General features: G+C 39.5%; 1 protein-coding gene across 14 annotated transcripts in view; it reads left to right on the top strand.

Moving 5' to 3' along the window:
- Window positions 1–20,307, top strand: part of NCOA1 (nuclear receptor coactivator 1) — a 358,642-nt gene that overhangs the window by 81,621 nt on the left and 256,714 nt on the right. For 13 of the 14 annotated variants that reach the window (XM_073335594.2, XM_073335591.2, XM_073335593.2 and 10 more), the window contains exon 2: window positions 5,315–5,483. The exons of the other annotated variant lie outside the window; for it this stretch is intronic. The gene's annotated coding sequence lies outside the window, so the exon portion shown is untranslated. The remainder of the gene's footprint in view (window positions 1–5,314; window positions 5,484–20,307) is intronic. 14 annotated transcript variants of the gene reach the window in all.

Here is a 20,307-nt window from a genome sequence, read left to right as displayed (position 1 = left end):
GGAAGGATGATGTAGGTGGGATCGCTTGGAGTGAGGGGAGATCAAGATTAAGAGTTCTGTTTTAGCCATGCTGAGCTTGAACTGATGGGTCGACATATATGAAAGGATGTCAGAGAGACAAGCCAAGATTTTAGTTTGGCTAGAAGGAGAAGGGTCTACAGTAGAGAGGTAGATCTGTATATCACCTGCATAGAATTACAGAAGTCAAGGAAGGACAAGATTTCCAGGAGGGCGTGGTCGACTGTCAAAGGTGGCTGACTGGTCAAGGAGCATTGGGCAAAATAAGGCACATTGAAGGGAAAACTTAAGTTCTAATACATTTTACTAGGTTCTACGTTAACTGTATCGACTCAGGAGTTGACTTGGGTATTGTTGTGGACAGTCCAATGAAGACTTCCGCTCAAAGCGCAGTTGTCAAAACAACAAATGATATTAGGATGCATAAGGAGTAGGATGGATAATAATATATGAAATATTAGAATCCTGTTACATAAATTAATGGTTCACACTCATCTAGAATGCTTCATTCCATGCACTGGAATAAATTGCCTAGAGAGGCTGTGGAATCTCCATCACTGGAGATTATTTAGGAGCAGGTTAGAACAAACACCTATCAGGGATGGTCTAGATAATACTTAGTCCTGCCATGAGTGCAGGGGACTGGACTAGATGACCTCTTGAAGTCCCTTCCAGTCCTATGATTCTGTCTCAAACAGAATATTGCAGAATAAGAAGGGGTCAGGGAGTGGCAACCAGAATGATTAGGGGAATAGAAAAACTCTCATATTAAGTAAAAAGAAAAGGAGTACTTGTGGCACCTTAGAGACTAACCAATTTATTTGAGCATGAGCTTTCGTGAGCTACAGCTCACTTCATCGGATGCATGCCGTGGAAACTGCAGCAGACTCTATTTATACACAGAGAATATGAAAAAATACCTCCTCCCACCCCACTGTCCTGCTGGTAATAGCTTATCTAAAGTGATCATCAGGTGGGCCATTTCCAGCACAAATCCAGGTTTTCTCACCCTCCACCCCCCCACACAAATTCACTCTCCTGCTGGTGATAGCCCATCCAAAGTGACAACTCTTTACACAATGTGCATGATAATAAAGTTGGGCCATTTCCTGCACAAATCCAGGTTCTCTCACCCCCCTCCCAAAAACCACACACACAAACTCACTATCCTGCTGGTAATAGCTCATTGTGTAAAGAGTTGTCACTTTTTACAGGTTTTACATGGGTTTTACACCCAGGTTTTACATGGGTGTAAATTTTGGGAGACTTGATGCCTGAAAAAATTACAATGGTTTAGACCGATGATTTGGCTACAGCAATATGCAGGATCGAGTTGGTGAAACTTGTTCCTTGTAGCGGAGGAAGTGGAAGTGACATGGCACTTATGGTATCCCTAAGGTGAAGGGATAAAAGGCTACATCCACTATTCTGTTCTGTTTAGGTTCTTATACCATGGGCCATGAGCACCATTTAAAGTGTAAAAAACTTTTACGAAGTACAATACATCAACAAATTAAAGTGATGTTTCCTCTCCGTTTTCTTCTCATGCAGCCCTCCATGGATAGTAATTTCTACACTTTAAATTCCTTCTCTGACCTAAATACTAATAGGGTGTGTTGTTTTGTGGGAAAGAGTGGTCAAAGATCTGAGATTTTTTTTTTATTACATTTGGATCTGAAAATTGGTGAGCCTGTTGGCTAATCTTAGCCCTCTGGGAGTGAATTCTACAACAAATCTGCCAAGAAAGCTCCTGTGAGCTTTGCCTTTGTGGTAAATAGTTCCTTTATTCATGAGGATCAGAGCTGTTGAACAATTGAGAGTTGGAGGATGAGGTGAATTTTTAGGTACCTTGGTACCAGTTTTTTGCAGGACTAGAATCTTGATGAAGTTCAGTAAGGAGCTTGTGGAAAGAGTGGGACAGGGGAGATATTGATCCTGTATCTAGGTTACAGGCTATAGACTGATGTGCTAAGGAACTGCTGTTCATTAACTTCTCAGTCAGCTTGCTCAGGAATAGGAGATTTGACTGCAGGTGGTGGAAGTCTTGTTCTGTGTAATCAACAAATGTTTCAAGATTGGTCTTGCTGTAAACCAGGAGAGACAGGTCCTTCGTTGAACAAGGCACTGGCAATCTGTCAGATACTGTAGCTATTCTTGAAACTTTCCCCAGCCAGGAAGGGCAAAGAACTGACTTGCAAGTGGAGGCTTCTGTTTCATTCACTTTGTCCAGTGCTTCCTGATGTGTAGAAGGATCAGACTTGGGGAAGGGAGGTGTCCAGGTATTGAAGTTGTATGTAATGTTTGGTTCTGTGTACCCCAAGAAACTACTGGCTATATAGGGGATGTTCTCAGTAAGGAAGAAGATAGCAGAAAGTGGTACTGGATTCTTCTGCAGGCTACAGTCGGTTGGGCTTCATTAACCAGAATAGCTTTTTTGGGTGGCTTCTACAGAAGATGAGAAAAAAGATTTTAGCCTGTTATTTTGCCTTAGTGTATTTTTTACATATTGAAAATTTTTGTTTCAATATTTCTACCTTATCTAGATTTCAGTGCTCTAGTTTCTTTTCATATTATGCTAGTCACATAGAGACCTGTGTGAATGATGTGAAGGCAGAATGTTGTTTGGGAGCTGTTATTTTGATTAGTGGTTAATGTGTGGTCATAATGATGCACAACTTGATTGCTCCTTGGTCCCTTGCTGGGCTGTTGCTGCTGAATATCAGGGTGGATAAAAATAGATTTAAAAAAAAAGTTCATTTGTTTAAATTAAATGCATTTTCTTTTAAAAATAAACCTATTTAAAAATTATGGCAACGGATATTAAGGCTTAAAATTATTATTTATTAAATCATTTAAATTAAATAAAAAAAATCAACCAGTACATGTTTGCTGACAAATTTTAAAGAAACCACTGAACTAGTGAAAGTTACTGGCTAAGCACCTGGCACCAGAATTTGTTGACGTACTAAACCCAGCTTTTGGTAGCAGTAGCCTCTTCTGCAGGTGCAAAGAGAATATTTTCTTCATTTCAGTATATTCAGCTATTTTACTTCAATGATTAGTTCATTCAAAGTTGAGAAACTGATGAGGAGTTGAAAAAGCAGGAAAGCTTATTTTCCTCCTTCAGTCTATGAATAAAACTGAGGTGAGAAAGGAGCTCTATTAGTTCTAAAATCTTGAAGGTCGTGGTGACCAGAAACAATAAGTTCAGTTCAATAACTATAGATAATGTTACTTTTGTTTAAAAAAACAACCAGTTTTTCCAAAATGTAAAACGTATTAATAAACCTGCTATTTTGTTAGGTATCCAGTACATTTAAAGCAGTTTTGTTTTATGTGGTAAACAATTTTTAGATGCTGTTCTTGTGTGTTTTTAATTGAATTCTAGTTTTCATCCAAGTGCAGCTTGACAGAAATCACAAGTAAAAAATTAGTCTAGTAAGGAAATGGATCATTTTCTAATATAAAAATATATAAAAATGAAGAATATGAATAAATGTATATATATTTAGCTATATAATTGTTTAAATGTGTATAGATATAATGTATGCTTTTGGTTAGCCAAAAAGTACCAACGACGACATATAGGATAGATACAGCTTCCTCTTCATTTCAAATACAGAACAGAAATACCTAACGAATATTTCTCTCATCTGCATCACTATTTACGATTTTACTGTCTGTGCATCTAGCAATTAACCTATGCATTAACTAAGATGCTTATTGTTCCTAATATGATTTAAAAATGTCTTGTTGGCTTTAACCCTATTGGCCATTAATATTTCATTGATTCTTTGTACTTACCAGTTGCCTGCATTTTTTAACTTTTAACTTTAATTTATTGCTATTAACTTCCCCTTTTTGTGGTCTTTATATTTTGGTTTTTTTCTATATTTTTATTGCTGCTTTCACATCTCCTCCTTTTAACCAAGATAGTTTTTTGAGTAGTGTAATTTTTTTTTCAAGTTTGTGCAATTGCGTTTTTTCAGGCATCTAGTAGGATGGCCTTGTGTGATTCCCAATTGTTGTTAACACTTTCTGTTGGTTATGCTGACCAATTGCTTTAAGCTTTGGGTAACTGGCCCTTTTAAAGTTTTGAAGTGTACACATTACTGGTAGGTGCCATATTCTGTTTGTAGTCTGGCAGGGGTGAGGTGGACCATCTCTGGGCCTGATTTTAATGTTTTACTGCTATTACAGTAGCACCTAGGGAACTCCAGTTAGAGATCAAGGGCTCATTGTAGTAGGGTCTGAACACCCCCAATAGAAAGTGGATGGTGTGCTGCTGTACTGCCACAGGAACAGCTGAGGGAAGGAATTGTGGCTTTAGGGAGCCATAACTACTCCCTGGTTTCCTCTTGTTCCAGACGGATAGTAATTTGCAGTCTCTTAGGTACTTACGTGGCCCCATTTGCTGTATTATGAGCCCCTTGCAATCTTTAATGTATTTATTCAACACCCCTGTGACGTAAGGAAGTACTATTTATTTCCATTTTACAGATGGGGGATTGAGGCACAGGGAAGCTAAATGACTTGCTGTAGTCTGTGGAGTAGCAGGGACTTGAACTCAGGTTTCCTCAGTCCTGGGTTAGTGCCCTAGCCACTGGATGATCCTTCCTGAACTATAACAGAAGCAAATTACTACCCACACCCTGTGAGGTAGTGCTCAGAAGGTGATCACATTGTATCCGGGGCCTCATCTGTAATGAATTCACTGATGATTTGAGGCCTGTTGACCACCAGTCTAGCGCTGATGAACGTCAACTTAATTTTTTGGTACTCATTTGTGTCGTGGTGGATGATGTCTGGCTATCGCAAATTGTAATCAGTTTGTTTCTGGATCTGTGTTGCTCTTTCCTGTGGGTATTCTATGTTAGGTATTGTATAAGAGAGGGAAAGAGGCAGAAGATGAGCATGTCTGTTAGTGACATTGAACCTAATGTTTGCTAAAAGCCCTAGGGTTCCTGGACTGTGAAACTTCCATTCTTTAGCATGGATTTGTTGAGGAAAAAGGTCTTTAAATGTTGGTTTTGTTTTTTTTTCCAAATCACTTAAAGGCTGGAAAAACTGCTACCCTATTAAACCTTTCTGTAATGCAGCCAAAGAACAAACTGCTTTGGTGTATGTAGCATTAATAAGACCAACATGCTTTTAATATGATATTGCCACAAATTAATGTTGAAATTAACTAACTGCGGTTTTTCACTTAAGATGCTGAAAGTTGAATCCTGTGTCATTTGGTTTATTGGGAGACAGTATTGTAACCAAAATATCTGTCTGCCCCTTTTCTCACCAGAATTCAATTATTGATGCTGATCCCCTGCTTGGAGGGTTCATCTGAAGACTGCCCATGGACGATAGATGCTTATGTTTGCTGAAATTCTAGGATTCTTTGCTTTACTGTTTAATTTACTGAAGAGTCCATTTTTTCCCATGAGTCATCTTCCACCTCTGGAAAGATAGAGGTAAGTTTTCAGGGTTTTTTTCTTGTTCTTTCTCCACCTCAGGTGAAAATTGTTTAAACCTATCAGAGATGCCTTTTGCTGAGGCATCTCTAAATGTGGAATCAATCACTGGAACTGTTTAAAGCATTTTCTCTCTCCTCTGCATCCTAAGAGTTTGCTTTCTATGGATCAGACTGGCAGCCATTCTGTAGTGCATCGGCAGTTAAAAAATCTGCCTTAGAAGTGCATAAAGGAAAAAATTACTGCAAAACTAGACCATATTGACTTGGTGTGCTTTAATGGCTAGTTGTTGCAATTGCAGAGTGAAGTATTGTGAAGGCGTAGACTATAACAGGGTTCAAAAAAAGAACTAGAGAAGTTCAGGAAGGATAGGTCCATCAATGACTATTAGCCGGGATGGGCAGGGATTGTGTCCCTAGCCTCTGTTTGCCAGAAGCTGGGAATGGACGACAGGGGATAGATCACTTGATGGTTACCTGTTCTGTTCATTCCCTCTGGGGCATCTGGCATTGACCACTGTCGGAAGACAGGATACTGGGCTAGATAGACCTTCGTTCTGACACAGTATGGCCGTTCTTATGCATAGGCTACATACTCAAGCCGGGTATAGTGGCTTTAATTAGTTAACGTTACTCTCATGGTTTTTGACCTGCAGCTTTCAGAGCTTCTCTGTAGAAGACTTGAGTCCATAGTGTGTTTCCCAAGTCTCAAGCTTGTGTGTTTAATGTCAGGGACTAAATACAGTCTCTGGTGAAGGAACAGTATAGTCAGTATCCTTGTAGCCCTTACTAGCTGATCTACATAATGGCTTGGACATTTCTATAGCTTGCTAGCACCCAGCTATATTTTAATTTGAAGAAAAATTGCTGTAATAGAGTGAGCGCTACCTGGAACAGAAAAACTTAAATGAGCATAGTGGTAAAAATACCAAGAGCTATAAACGCCATCACCCTAAATTTAGACCTAAGTTCCTCCTGTGCCATTGACGTATTGGGCGGTCCAGTTCGTCCATTGATTGTGGTAATTGTGGTACTTCTTCCTCAGCAATGTCCACATCTTCAGTAACCTTTGTCACTGTCGTCTACCAGTTCTTGTTTGGCCTACATCATTTTCTATTCTATCCGGATACCCAATTCAATGCTTGCATAGTACATCTCCCATCTTCTATATGGTGTATGTGTCTCAACTGCCTGAGCTTTTTTCTTTGATATTTTCTAATACAACCTGCTGTGTCAGCTCCCTTACTCTCTGTTGTTGTTGTTTTGTCTTTCCATAAAATGTGTAGTATCTTCCTCAGCCATCTCTGTTGGGCAACTTCCAGTTTGTTAGCTACTATCTTCAGCGAAGTCTCTGCCCTGCACAGTAGTGTACTCAGTACAATCACATGGTATAATCTGACCTTTAGTTTCGTTTTGAGACCTCAGTTTGGTCACATGTTGCTCATCCTTCCAAAAGTAGTGTTCACTTTTCCTCATCTCGTCATCAAATATCATCACACTCTCCAAATAGCAGAACTCTTCCTGTTTCATTTTCTTTTCCAGCTGTGTATACCTTTGCATCTATTATTCCATTTCGTACCTTCATAATCTTGTTTTTCCCTGTGTTTACTTTCAATCCAGTTTTCAGTGAATCACAGAATCCTAGAATATCAGGGTTGGAAGGGACCTCAGGAGGTCATCTAGTCCAACCCCCTGCTCAAAGCAGGACCAATCCCCAACTAAATCATCCCAGCCAGGGCTTTGTCAGGCAGGGCCTTAAAAACCTCTAAGGATGGAGGTTCCACGACCTCCCTAGGCAACCCATTTCAGTGCTTCACCACCATCCTAGTGCTTCTTTTTCTCTCTGATGCAAGGGCAGTCATTGTCTCCCACCTAGTAAAGCAATGTCATCAGCAAAGTTAAGATCATATAATTCATCTCCACTAACCCGTTCTATACTGTCCATGATACCTTTTGTTGCTTGCTTCATCACATAGTCTATTGGTAATGCTAAAAAGATTGTTAACACACACCCCAGTCTAAGTCCAATCACAATATTGAGCTATACACCCAAACCTGTATTGATCTTACTGTGCATCTACTTTCATCATATAAACTCCTTATTATGTTGATCAGTTTGTCTGATATCTCATAGATTCTAACAGTATTCCACAGGGTTTCTTTATAGACTCTGTCAAGTACTTCCTTAAAGTTGTTTAAGAAGGGTTTTTTGCCAACCAGTAGCTTTTTTCGATGCTCCATCAAAAAGTTTAACAGTCATATGTTTACAACATGGTCTACCTGGATGGAACCCAGGCTGTTCTTCTTGTAGTATTTCACCCGCTGTCATCTTCATTCTCTTCAGCCTAATGGTAGCTAATACTTTGCCCAGGATTGACAGCAGTGCAATACCTCTACAGTTTGTGCACTGAGTAAGATCACCCCTTTGTCGCAATACCACAATACCACCATCTTGTGGCACTTGTTTTCACCCATATTTCTTCAGAGTTTTGTGGGCTGCTCAGTCAAAGGTGGCTGCTTCCCTCTTTTAGTTCCCGTGTTGGAATTTTGTCAACCTCAGAAGCTTTCCCCTGTTTGAGGGTGCTTTAATTTCATTGGATGTTATTGGTCCCTCTTCTGTTTCTAACTTAGCACTGGCATTTCTATACACCCTGTGCACAATCATCATCTCTGGACAGTTTAATATGAAAGGAAATGTTCTTTCCACCAGATGTTGAAAATGCATGAAGAACAGGCCAAACAATTACCTCTCCCCGCCCAAAAAACCACAATGGGGAAAATAATCATGCAGGTATTATCACGAGGTGAGCAGTTATACTAATGTATACAATGTAGCTAATCTTTCACTCACCAAGAGTTTCTTCAGAAGCTTTCAAATAAAGTCCATTGTCCAGAACCAGGTTGCACTAGGGTTGGAATGCAAACTAGAATTTCTCGATTTTTTTTAAGTAGGCTTGAAATGTCCCTTGCTTGACTAAAATTCACGATATTATCCTTAATAGAATACAGATGCTGTGTAGAAGTATGATGCTGTTGTTGGTCTCCTTCATAGGCTGATTTTGTTACTGGAAGGATGTCTGTGGGTTAATAGGTGGCTAATGGACTCAGGTACCCTACGTACTATTCTTGACTCTGCCACACACTTGCGGCATGGTGTTGGGTGATCCATAGGAACATGGGATGGAAAGGGAACTCGTAGGTCATCGAGTCCAGTCCCCCGCTTATCATTTGACCTCTCTATGCTTCAGTTTCTCCATTTGTAAAATGAGGGTAATAATATGTAACCCCATTGTAAAGCTCTTGGAGAGCTTTAATAGTAAAATGAGTGAATGAAGAAGAAAGTATTACTAATGATCATTATTTCACTTAATTTGTCAGGTTTCAGACTCCCTGTGCAAAGAAGAACTGTGGCTTTCTGATTAGTTACTAAGTTCAAAGACATTTCTATGAGTATTTGTTCTTACAATAAAAAAAAAGTCTCAGAATTTGGTGAGCATAGCACTTAGTACTGAATGCTCCACAGCTCTGCTCACTGTTTTCACTTCACTGCTTATTTTCTGGACAGATCTCTTGTCAATCTGGAATCAGGGTTTTACAGAGCAATAAATAGACTCCTTCTATCCTTCCAATTTTAAAGGTTTTTTTTAATGAAAAGAAAAATGTATTTGGACGTAAAACAAGCAAAAATGTAATCACGTTAAACAAAAGCTTTCTAATATTATCCTTAAGATTTATACATAACATAAAATGACTATTGATGGCTCTAAGCCTTTGTAGTATATTTAAAACTCAGTCACCCGAATAAAAACAAAAATATATGTAGCCAGCCCTACCAAAATCAGGAAGAAAACCCAAACCTACTACATCTATGAATACCCAGTTCTCAGGGCACAAAGCAAAGCTATCAGAACACTATCCCCTTCTTGAAGCTTGGGGAAAGGATGTGCTTTACAGGGTGCCCAGAAGGTCAACAAACTTGGGCTATTTGGGACCAGAGGCCCCTTGCAAAGCGTTCCTAGCCCCAGCTCTATTTCTTTTACACTGAGCAATGGCACCACGGACTGGACCTGCAGCAGTATCAGACAGGGAGAGAGGTGCCTCTCCAGTACATCAGTTCTAAACCATTCAGAGTTTCATATGTCAAAACTGAAACTGCACTCAGAAGCTAGCAAACAGTAGAGATCCCAGAGCACTGCAGTCACCTGCTCAGAGTGAGAAACTCCACGTGATTAAGTGAGCTACCACATTCTTTGCTGGCTTCAGTTTCCAGTTGACTTGAGATGCAGTCCCACATAAAGTGAATTTCAGTAATATAATCTCAGCGACGAAGGCATGGATCACGCTAGCAGAGTTCTGATGTGGGAGAAATGGTTGCAACCTCCTGCCCATACGTTGATTAAAAAAAGTAACATACTATTGGCTACTTTTATAGCTACTGTACATTGTATTTGAGGTTGTATTGTAAAGTTTGGTAGTGTAATCTCCCAGTCACCGTTGAAGACGAGGGAGGAGGTAGTGTCTGACAAGTCTGCATTTGAAGCCAAACTGTTGTATAAATAATGTAATAAAATGGATGGTCAACTTTATAACAAAAGGTCTTTTGTACATATTCTTTTTGAAGAGAAAAACCATTTTGGGGAAAAAGCATCAGTGATGTACATAACTTGGCTGTGGAAGGCCATTATGTTATTGACCCTCATTAGATTGCTGCTGCTTGGAATTTCCACAGAAGTATAGAATTGTCTAACGTTCACGCATTTAAAACAGTCTATTATTGAAAATGAGTGAGTGAAAATTAGGTTTTTGTGTTTTAATGCTGAATTATACATGTATATCATGGTTGGAGAGTCAGACTTGGATTGTTTTGCATGAATAAAACTGAAGAACAGGTCTCCTCTTCATGTTCCTGTTAGAGAAACTCATCAGAAGTATTTATGATTTACTCTAGAAAAGTTGCATTATGAATAAAAAGAAATTCCAATTGATAATGTCACTTAACCAAATTGATGGTGTCCTTTGGTGTCAGCTAAAGTTAGAAGTTATCAGGGTTTTCCCATATCTAGCTGATAGGCTTGTCAGCTCTTACTTTTCTTTTTTCAGAAGAAATTCGCCCTTGTGTAAAGGGGTCAGCAAAAGGCTCTTGTGCCATTGCAAAGACCTCCAAAGATGACTGAAGTGATGTGTATATATAATGTGTTAGCCTCAGCACATAAATGAATTTCGCTCTCAGAGGTGCTTACAGAAGCCTACCTTGTTTGTTGAATTCTTCAGATGTGGTGACTTCTAATAAACTGTGGCAAAAAAAATTCTTAATTCCCATTTCAGTCCTCAATTCAGGTGTGAATGAAACTCAGCAACTTACATCAGAGCAGAGCTTTGGAAAGTTTTGAACCTCTTCAGTTTTTCCCCAAAAGGAAACGATGGCTTGTTTGTATAAGATTCTTACTGTAGGATTGATGCCTAAAGAAAGCACTTGAGTATCTGCAGGAGATATTTCAGATAGCACTGTGCTTTCTGGCTAAAGCTTCTCTGAAAAAGTGTATCAAATTTTTTTAAAGATCTAAACATGAAGACCATTCTAGCCTGAAATTCTTAAATTGTTCTGAATGGAATTTCTGGTCATCCATTTGCTGAAATAAATAAGTTCATCGCTAGTTAGCTGACAAAAAATGACATGTCTTCAATCAGTAGGAAAAATTCATTTTAAGGAAGGGTTTCTAACAGTAAGATTAATTGGAATTAGACTGAACTATTTTGCCAAGAGAGTTTAAGGCAACATTATTAAAAGTGTTCAAGTGTTAACTAGATAAAGACACTTTGATCTTTGTTGAGCTGTGGACTGCTGCAGAATCAATGAGAATAATTTGGTTAGCATTGAAGAGACCAGCTCTTCTTTTTCATGTTCATATTAAATTAATAGGAATCAGAGTTGACTGTACAACTTAGATCACATTAAAGACTAAAAAACTTCAAAGATGGATGGAGAAACAACTCATGGGTCTTCAGGAAAAATGACAGAGAAAACAAACATTCTAGCAGAATTTTCAGACTTTGGGGAATGGGAATTACGGGCAAGAACCTTTTCATTTAAAGTAACTAGTTTTCATTACATTTCTTGGGTTTTGTTCTGTTTTTTAAATTTAATTGTAGCCTTAAAGCCAAAATTTTCAATGGGGGTGCCTAAAATTGGGTACTCAAGGTAAAAGTGCCCTGGCTTATGGAAAGGTGTTGAGTACCCACAGCTTCTGTTGATGATCAACACCAGTGAAAGTCAAACCACTTAGATGCATAAATAAGGATTTGATTTCTTAACTTGAGGCACTAAAGTTTACAAAATTTGTCCAGATTTTTAAGATGTAACCCATTGGCCAGTGTATGTGGAACTAATATAACAAAATACTACTTTTGGTGTCAGTAACTAGAAACTTCCAGAAGATGGCAAAACTGCAAGCCTCTTCAGGTGTTTCAGCAACTTTATTTATAGATAGGGCTCATTTGTAGCTTATAAGTCAGTACAGAATCATAGAAATGTAGGGCTGAAAGGGACCTTGAGAAGTCAAGTCCAGCCCCCTAGTAACATGTAGGCTATTATCCCTGACAAGAGTTTGCCCAACCTGTTCTTAAAAGCCTCCAGTGACGGGGATTCCACAACTTCCCGTGGAAGCCTGTTCCAGATCTTAACTACCCTTTGAGTTAGAAATTTTTTCCTAGTATCTAACCTAAATTTTGTCTTGCAGTAGATTAAGCGCAGTACTAGTTGTCCTACCTTTAATGGACATGGAGAATAATGGATCACTGTCCTCTTTATAACAGCCCTTAACATATGTGAAAACTGTTATCAGATCCCTCCTCAGTCATCTTTTCTCAAAACTAAACATGCCCAGTTTTCTTAACCTTTCCCCATAGGTCAAGTTTTCTAAACCTTTTATACGTTCTGTTGTTCTTTTCTGGATTCTAATTTATCGACATTTTTCCTAAAGTATGGAGCTCAAAACTGGATACAGTACTCCAGCTGAGGCTTCACTAGTGCTGAGCAGAGTGGAACAGTTACTCCCTGTGTTTTAGATATGACACTCCTGTTAATACAGCTCAGAAAGATTAGTCTTTTTTTGCAACCATATCATGCTGATGATTCATAATTTGTGATTTACTCTAACCCTTGCAGTGTAGATATACCCAGAGTGTCACAGCTAAATAAAATTTGGAACAGATTGTTTAGCATCAGTAAACACACATTTCAAGGGACAATTAAAGATGAAGCTGTTTAACAGCTCTCCAGTCATACGAAGGAAAGGGGGGAAGATATGATGTGGGGGTCGGAGGGTGTTAAGTGGGTTATAGATTGTAAGAAGCCATGCATCAGCGTTTCTATTCAGTCCATGATTTTTAGTATCCACTAAAGTTATGAGGTTGGCATATTGGGGAGCCATCCTAGTACCCATGGAATGCATATGGGGTATCATCAAACAATTGCAATCCGTGCTCAGTGGGGACCATATCCTGAAAGAAACCTTTCCTGAACCCCCTCTGTGATGGGTTCGGTCACAGAAATCGCCTTGGGACTGTCAGCTGATGTGCTGAGATTACCTCTGACCCGTTTTCCCTGCCAGCTTGGGACTCCAGAACCCTGCCTTGTTGAGTCAGACCCACTAGCTTGTTGCAACACAAACTCAGGGTCTGGGCCATGTCCTCAAAGCTGCAGACTTAACTGAAAACACTTTAGCAGGTTACCTGCCTCCAGCACCCAGACCCCAATGGTATCCAAACCCTAAATAAATCTGTTTTACTCTGTATAAAGCTAATACAGGGTAAACTCATAAATTGTCTGCCCTCTATAACACTGATAGATATGTACTGCTGTTTGCTCCCCCAGGTATTAATCACTTACTCTGGGTTCATTAATAAACAAAAGTGATTTTATTAAATATAAAAAGTAGGATTTAAGTGGTTTCAAGTAATAGACGGAACAAAGTAAATCACCAAGCAAAATAAAGCAAAAACATACAAGTCTAAGCCTAATACATTAAGAAACTGATTACAGGTAATATCTCAACCTCAGAGATGTTCAAGTAAGCTTCTTTCACAGACTAGACTCTTTCCTAGTCTGGGCCCAATCCTTTCCCCTGGTAAAGTCCTTGTTAGTTCCAGCAGACATCTTAGGTGGAAAGCAGGGGCTTTCTCATGACTGGCTGTCCCCTTTGTTCTGCTCCACCCCCTTTTATAGCTTTGGCACAAGGCGGGAATCTTTTGTCTCTCTGGGTCCCCACCTTTCCTTCTAAATGGAAAAGTACCAGATTTAACATGGATTTCATTATCAGATGACTTGGTCACAGGTCACTGTAAGACCTCATTCTTCATTACCCACAGGCAGGCCCACGCATACACAGGAAGGCTTGCAGGTAAATAAACCATCCACAACTAGTTGTCCTAGTCAATGGGAACCATCAAGATTCTAAACCACCATTAATGGCCCACACTTTGCATAATTACAATAGGACCTCAGAGTTATACTTCATATTTTTAGCTTTGTATACAAGAATGATACATTCATACAAATAGGATGACCACACTCAGAAGATTATAAGCTTTGTAATGACAGGTTTCAGAGTAACAGCCGTGTTAGTCTGTATTCGCAAAAAGAAAAGGAGTACTTGTGGCACTTTAGAGACTAACCAATTTATTTGAGCATAAGCTTTCGTGAGCCACAGCTCACTTCATCGGATGCATGGTATTTTACAAGAGACCTTTTGCATAAAGCATATTTCAGTTATATCATATTCACGTTCATAAGCATATTTTCATAAAGCAGATGGAGAGTAATGTCACACCTCTTCTGGGCTTCAAAAAACCCCCAACCTCATCATCAGAAGCAAACAGAAATCAGGACCCACCAATTCAAAGCAGCACTAGACCCTGCCAGAACAAAGGATGCAAAACCTGTAGACATATCTCCACTACAACAATGATCATAGAATCATAGAATATCAGGGTTGGAAGGGACCTCAGGAAGTCATGTAGTCCAACCTCCTGCTCAAAGCAGGACCAATCCCTAACTAAATCATCCCAGCCAGGGCTTTGTCAAGCCTGACCTTAAAAGCCTCTAAGGAAGGAGATTCCACCACCTCCCCAGGTAAGCCATTCCGGTGCTTCACAACCATCCTAGTGAAAAGGTTTTTCCTAATATCCAATCAAAATCTCCCCCACTGCAATTTGAGACCATTACTCCTTGTTCTGTCATCTGGTACCGCTGAGAACAGTCTAGATCCATTCTCTTTGGAACCCCCTTTCAGGTAGTTGAAAGCAGCAATCAAATTCCCCCTCATTCTTCTTTTCTGCAAACTAAATAATCCCAGTTCCCTCAGCCTCTCCTCATAAGTCATGTGCTCTAGCCCACTAATCATTTTTGTTGCCCTCTGCTGGACTCTTTCCAATTTTTCCACATCTTTCTTGTAGTGTGGGGCCCAAAACTGGCCAGAGTACTCCAGATGAGGCCTCACCAATGCTGAATAGAGGGGAATGATCATGTCGCTCGATCTGCTGGCAATGCTCCTACGTATACATTCCAAAATGCCGTTAGCCTTCTTGGCAACAGGGGCACACTGTTGACCTATATCCAGCTTCTCGTGCACTGTAACCCCTACGTCCTTTTCTGCAGAACTGCTGCCGAGCCACTCGGTCCCTAGTCTATAGCAGTGCATGGGATTCTTCCTTCCTAAATGTAGGACTTTGCACTTGTCCTTGTTGAACCTCATCAGATTTCTTTTGGCCCAGTCCTTTAATTTGTCTAGGTCCCTCTGTATCCTGTCCCTACTCTCCAGCATGTCTACCACTCCTCCCAGTTTAGTGTCATCTGCAAACTTGCTGAGGGTGCAATCCACGCCATCTTCCAGATCATTAATAAAGATATTGAACAAAACCGGCCCCAGGACCGACCCTTGGGCACTCTGCTTGGTACCGGCTTCCAACTAGACATGGAGCCATTGATCACTACCTGTTGAGCCCGATGACCTAACCAGCTTTCTGTCCATCTTATAGTCCATTCATCCAGCCCATACTTCTTTAACTTGCTGGCAAGAACACACCACCTCTCCCACAACACACCTTTCAAGGTCTGTGTGTGCTACCACATGCCTGTCACAACATATGGTGTACATTACCAGTGCACTAAAAGCCCCAACAACTACTAAGTGGATGAAATGAGACGGTCCCTGCACTGTCGAATGAACTCAAACAGAAAAATAAAAAACAAAAACACCATATCACCTGTGGATGAATACTTTTCATAATGCAATCATTCTCTCTATGACTCTCAGTCCTCATCCTCAAAGAAAACAACTTGAATAACACCCTCAAAAGATGAGCCTAGGAGCTTAAATGTATAACTTTGCTAGATACTTAAAATCATGGACTGAATAGAAATTCTAGATTAATGGCTTCTTACAACAATCTATAACCCCCACTTCTTCCTCCCCCCCAATTTTTTTCCTTTCCCCTCTGTGACTGGAGAGGTGTTAACGGGGTCACTTCACCATGAAAAGTCCCTTGAAATAAGAGTTAGGTATTTATGATAAACAATCGGTTCTATTTTGTATTTAGCTATGACAGTGAGTACGTTTCCCAGATCTGAAGAAGAGCTCTGTTTAAGCTTGAAAGCTTGTCTATCTCACCAACAGAAGTTGGTGCAGTAAAAGATATTCCCTCACTCCACCTTGTCTCTCTACTGTGGGACTGTCAGAAGCCTTATTAAAGTAATGGACACATGCTTTCCCTTGTCTTTATGTTGTTCCTAATGTACTTATAAAACCTCTTCTTATTGCCTTTTACATAACCTATATAACTTTCTGTTGTGTTTTCAAATATTTGCCCAGATCCAAAATTGTTTGTGTTAATTTGCTATTGGTGCATGTAATATAAAACATTACTTGAGACTGGGTGAGGTTGGCTGAGTTAAGGATGTTTAATCCATGATTCTCTTCAGCCTCTTCTATTTGTGTAGAAGTTGCTCTGTGGAGTACACAGGATGAACTGTGTATATATTTGTTTCAGCAAAACCATAATCAGTGTCCCACAGGACCATAAACGATGCTAGAAATTTCAGTGGCTTCTTAGTCTGCTGGATATTCTGTTGTCCTCAAGGAGTTTCTATTTCCTGGGCTAACAAAGAGGATGTATTGTACAACTGAAAACCATACACTTAAATAATCAATCCATTTCTTTTCTGGACTTAATGATCCAATACACTTCACATAATGCAGTATTTGCTATAAAGGCCCTTCCGGTGGACATTAATAGGATATAAATTGGTACTTATTTCCTTTCCCTTCTCTATGGCTTCCATATACATTTGTACAGCTCTACCTTTCACATTAATAATATACCGGTAGTATGTTGTGGGAATTAATTTGGTGTCCTACCATTATTGACAGGCTTCTAAAATACGTTCTGTTCTATTCTCCCAGTTACTGTAGTGGTGGTGCAAGTCGCAGCTTCTATATTTAATATTGTAAAACTGCCTCCATTACTTGTATAATGTTCTTATTACTCCTGACTTTCCAAAAAGCTCATCTTTAGGGCAGTTCTCCCCCATGCTTAGATGAATTGATTTGGAAAGCTTGAACAAAATCCCTTTAAACCATATTTTAAGTTAGTGGACTCAATGTGGGGAGTGGAGTAGGGAAGTAATTTTCCTCTTTAAATAAATACATCTTTAAAAAAAATCTAGCCTTTTTAGACGAGGGCTATACTTAAAAAAACCAAACCAAACCAAATTTGAATGGTGAAATTTGGCATTGACATAGCTTCCATTCCTCGGTTGGCAGAATATTGGTTTTGACTGAGCAAAATTAGGATCTTCATCAACTCTTTTTTTTTTTTTTTTTTTTTTAAGAAGAGGAATAGAGATTATTTCAAAGGGAAACTTTTGGATGTGAAATTCTCCAAGTATGATGATATGCTGGTCCAGAACTCTTGGACCTTCCCATAACTCCTTAATGTAAGCCTCAGATTCACAGTCTCGGACTTGCACTCTGTATCCATCTCAGCCTCTACACTAAGTTTCGTAAATAGGGCCCTGTGTAAATTATGATTTCATGGAGGACACAGAAATCAAGAAAATGCCCCCAGACTGTGAACATTAGTCAATTTCAAGGATAGAATGAATTTCAGTCCTTGAAATTGACTAACGTTAGTTGTAAGATTCATTTGTGCAAACTGCATGAAATTCAATACTTTGCCATTTACTTTTGTGAATATTTTTTCCCCTTTTTTTAATAACATGATTTACTCAGGGCCTTATAACGAAAATCTAGTCCACTTGTTATGACATGTATATCAAGGAAAACAAAATTTCCCCAGAAATAGGGTGTGTATATATATTCCACATCCCCCATATGGCAACCAAATGCCCTGAAAATAGCCCAACTCCCCTATCTCCAGGCTGTTTTTTCCCTGCAATGTGTTACCATAGTTAATTGTTCTACAATATTTGTCTCTCTGTGCAGTCTCTATAAAGATAACTGAACAAAGTTAATTCAGTGCCAAGGCTATCCATTTAAAAAAGTGCAATGCAGAAAATTACTGTTGCTGCAGGTATTAGGACTACAAAGTTGTCCACAATATAAATATGTGTTAAAACCATTAGGAAGGATGATTTGACCTTGGGCAAGTCATTTAATCTCTATCTCAATTCTCCATTTGTAAAACTGGAATAATACTTCCTTTTTACTGACTTTTGTGTTGTTTATTTAGAATGTAACCTTTTTGGGGCAGGGACTGTCTCTTGCTGGTTAGCTTAGTTGGATTCTGATTTTGGCTGGAGCCTCTAGGTGCTGGCATACTTCTACAACAAGGAACTATTGGAGTAAGGGAGGGTTGAAGTCCCATCTTTGCTACTAATATCATTTGGCTGGTGACCTTTTTCTGTAAGGCTGGGTTGATGGCAATAGCAACAGAAGGATAAAATCTTAAGACCCAAGGCTGCAGCTGCCAGGTATTGTGCTTACTATTGTGCATAAGCCCATAAATACTGTGTTTAAGAATAACCGTGCATGGGATCAGCTCCTTAATCTGTGCCTGCTGGAAGTTTTTGCCATGTTCACTTGTGAATTTATCTCCAGCAACAACTTCTGGGCCCATAATGGGCAGCACCGGGCACGGATTGAAGGGGAGGCCCTACTAGCCTGTTCTAAAAATAAGCTGATGACAAATGGGCATGCTCAGAAGTGCTTTTCTGTTGCTTGTAACTTTCTGATTGTTAGGTTTTGGGGGGATGGTAAATTTAACGAAAGGTTGACTCCTCAGGAAGTAGTACTTGTTCAGTTTAGTGGTGGTTTGTTCATGTTTTTCAGTTATTAGTGAGCAAAAAAGTCTTACTGCTGAAAGAATGGGTTTTATTCACTTTCCAGTAACTCTCAAATGACTGGAGGGATTTTCCACAAACTTTCGAAAAAGATTCACCTCTGGGTTGAGAGCAAGCGTGGGAAATTTCAACCTCATAGGAATAACTGTGTGTTTCAAGATACTGTTATTATTTCCTTCACGGTCTTGTGATAAGTTTTTTGTGAATAGTTTTTAGAGATGTGCTTGGAGCTTTTGTCCTCAGAGTGTGGATCTTTTGGCCTTTGGAGAAGAACATTACCTATCAGAAGTTCTGCACCTTCAGAAAACAAATACAAATTGTAATAAACACACTCCCCCAACCACCTTTCCTGCAGAGCTGGGGATCATTGTGTGCTACTGTACTCTGTGTGGTAGAAAAGGGATTGTCAGTTAAAGCATTTGCTGGCTGTTTTGACTCCATAGTGGGTAAGTGATTCCTGTAATTCTATGGCCCACCAGTCAATTGGGGATGTTGATTTAATAATCCCAGAGTAATGTTTTTTATATCTACTACTTTCCAAGAATTACAGGTAAATAATTTTCTTCTCCATGTTTAGTTTTGGAATTTCGCCCAACTAAAGCGGGTATGGAGCACCTAAAGGCTTGGAATGCAGATCTTTAGTTTTTTTTTTATCTTTAACTAGTGTTCCTTCCATTAGACCTCTTCTCAGTGGAAGGGGAAGATATAAACCTACCAGGCATGCCTATGCTATTTCTTCCAAGAAAAATCTTCAAGCCCAGAAATCTGTCTTGGACTTGCAGCACTTCCTTGTCTTGTTAGAAAGGTTAGTTGATGTGCTAGTATCTCAGGGTGTGGATTTACAATCCACGTAATGTAACACAGTGTGCTACTCGTTGGGATCAGCACTATTTCTGGGGGAAATTCTCCCCATGCAGGGGACCAGAACAAGGCCAATGCCTGTCCACCACTTACTGCCCCACTTAAGTGGAAGTGGTACATAGGAATTGGTGCGGGCTCTCTGCATAGAGGTGAATTTCACCTGCAATTACTGGCAGCAATATCATGGCCGATGAACCCACAACTTTGATGACTCATCTGTTTATAGGTAGTTTGTTTAAAATGACTTTCTCCCATTTATTTTAAAAAATGAGTTTTTTAATAATAATAAACTTGTGTACTTTCTTTCATGTATTTCCATCATGTACACTCCCTGGGTTTACTTTACTTTAGATATTTGAGCTTAAGAGAGCCCTTCGCTGTTGCCAATAGACAGTGGGATGCTGGGAATAGTTAGTAAACTTCTGGTAGTATATTTAATAAAGAACCTTAGCCTCCCCTTGCAGATTTCAAAGAATTCTCGTGAGGTTAACGAAAGCTTTAGCTTCAGTGTGTTGGTTTTTTTGGTTCCCCTTTACCTTGTTATGCTAGAGTTCCTTTAGAGAATGAAAGGCATACTCTTATATAATAGCGCCATCACAAACCGTGG

Source organism: Lepidochelys kempii, chromosome 3 (genome assembly GCF_965140285.1).
Source record: "Lepidochelys kempii isolate rLepKem1 chromosome 3, rLepKem1.hap1, whole genome shotgun sequence".
In the NCBI taxonomy this organism is placed as follows: Eukaryota; Metazoa; Chordata; order Testudines; family Cheloniidae; genus Lepidochelys; species Lepidochelys kempii.
This window is presented reverse-complemented; position numbering and strand designations above follow the sequence as displayed.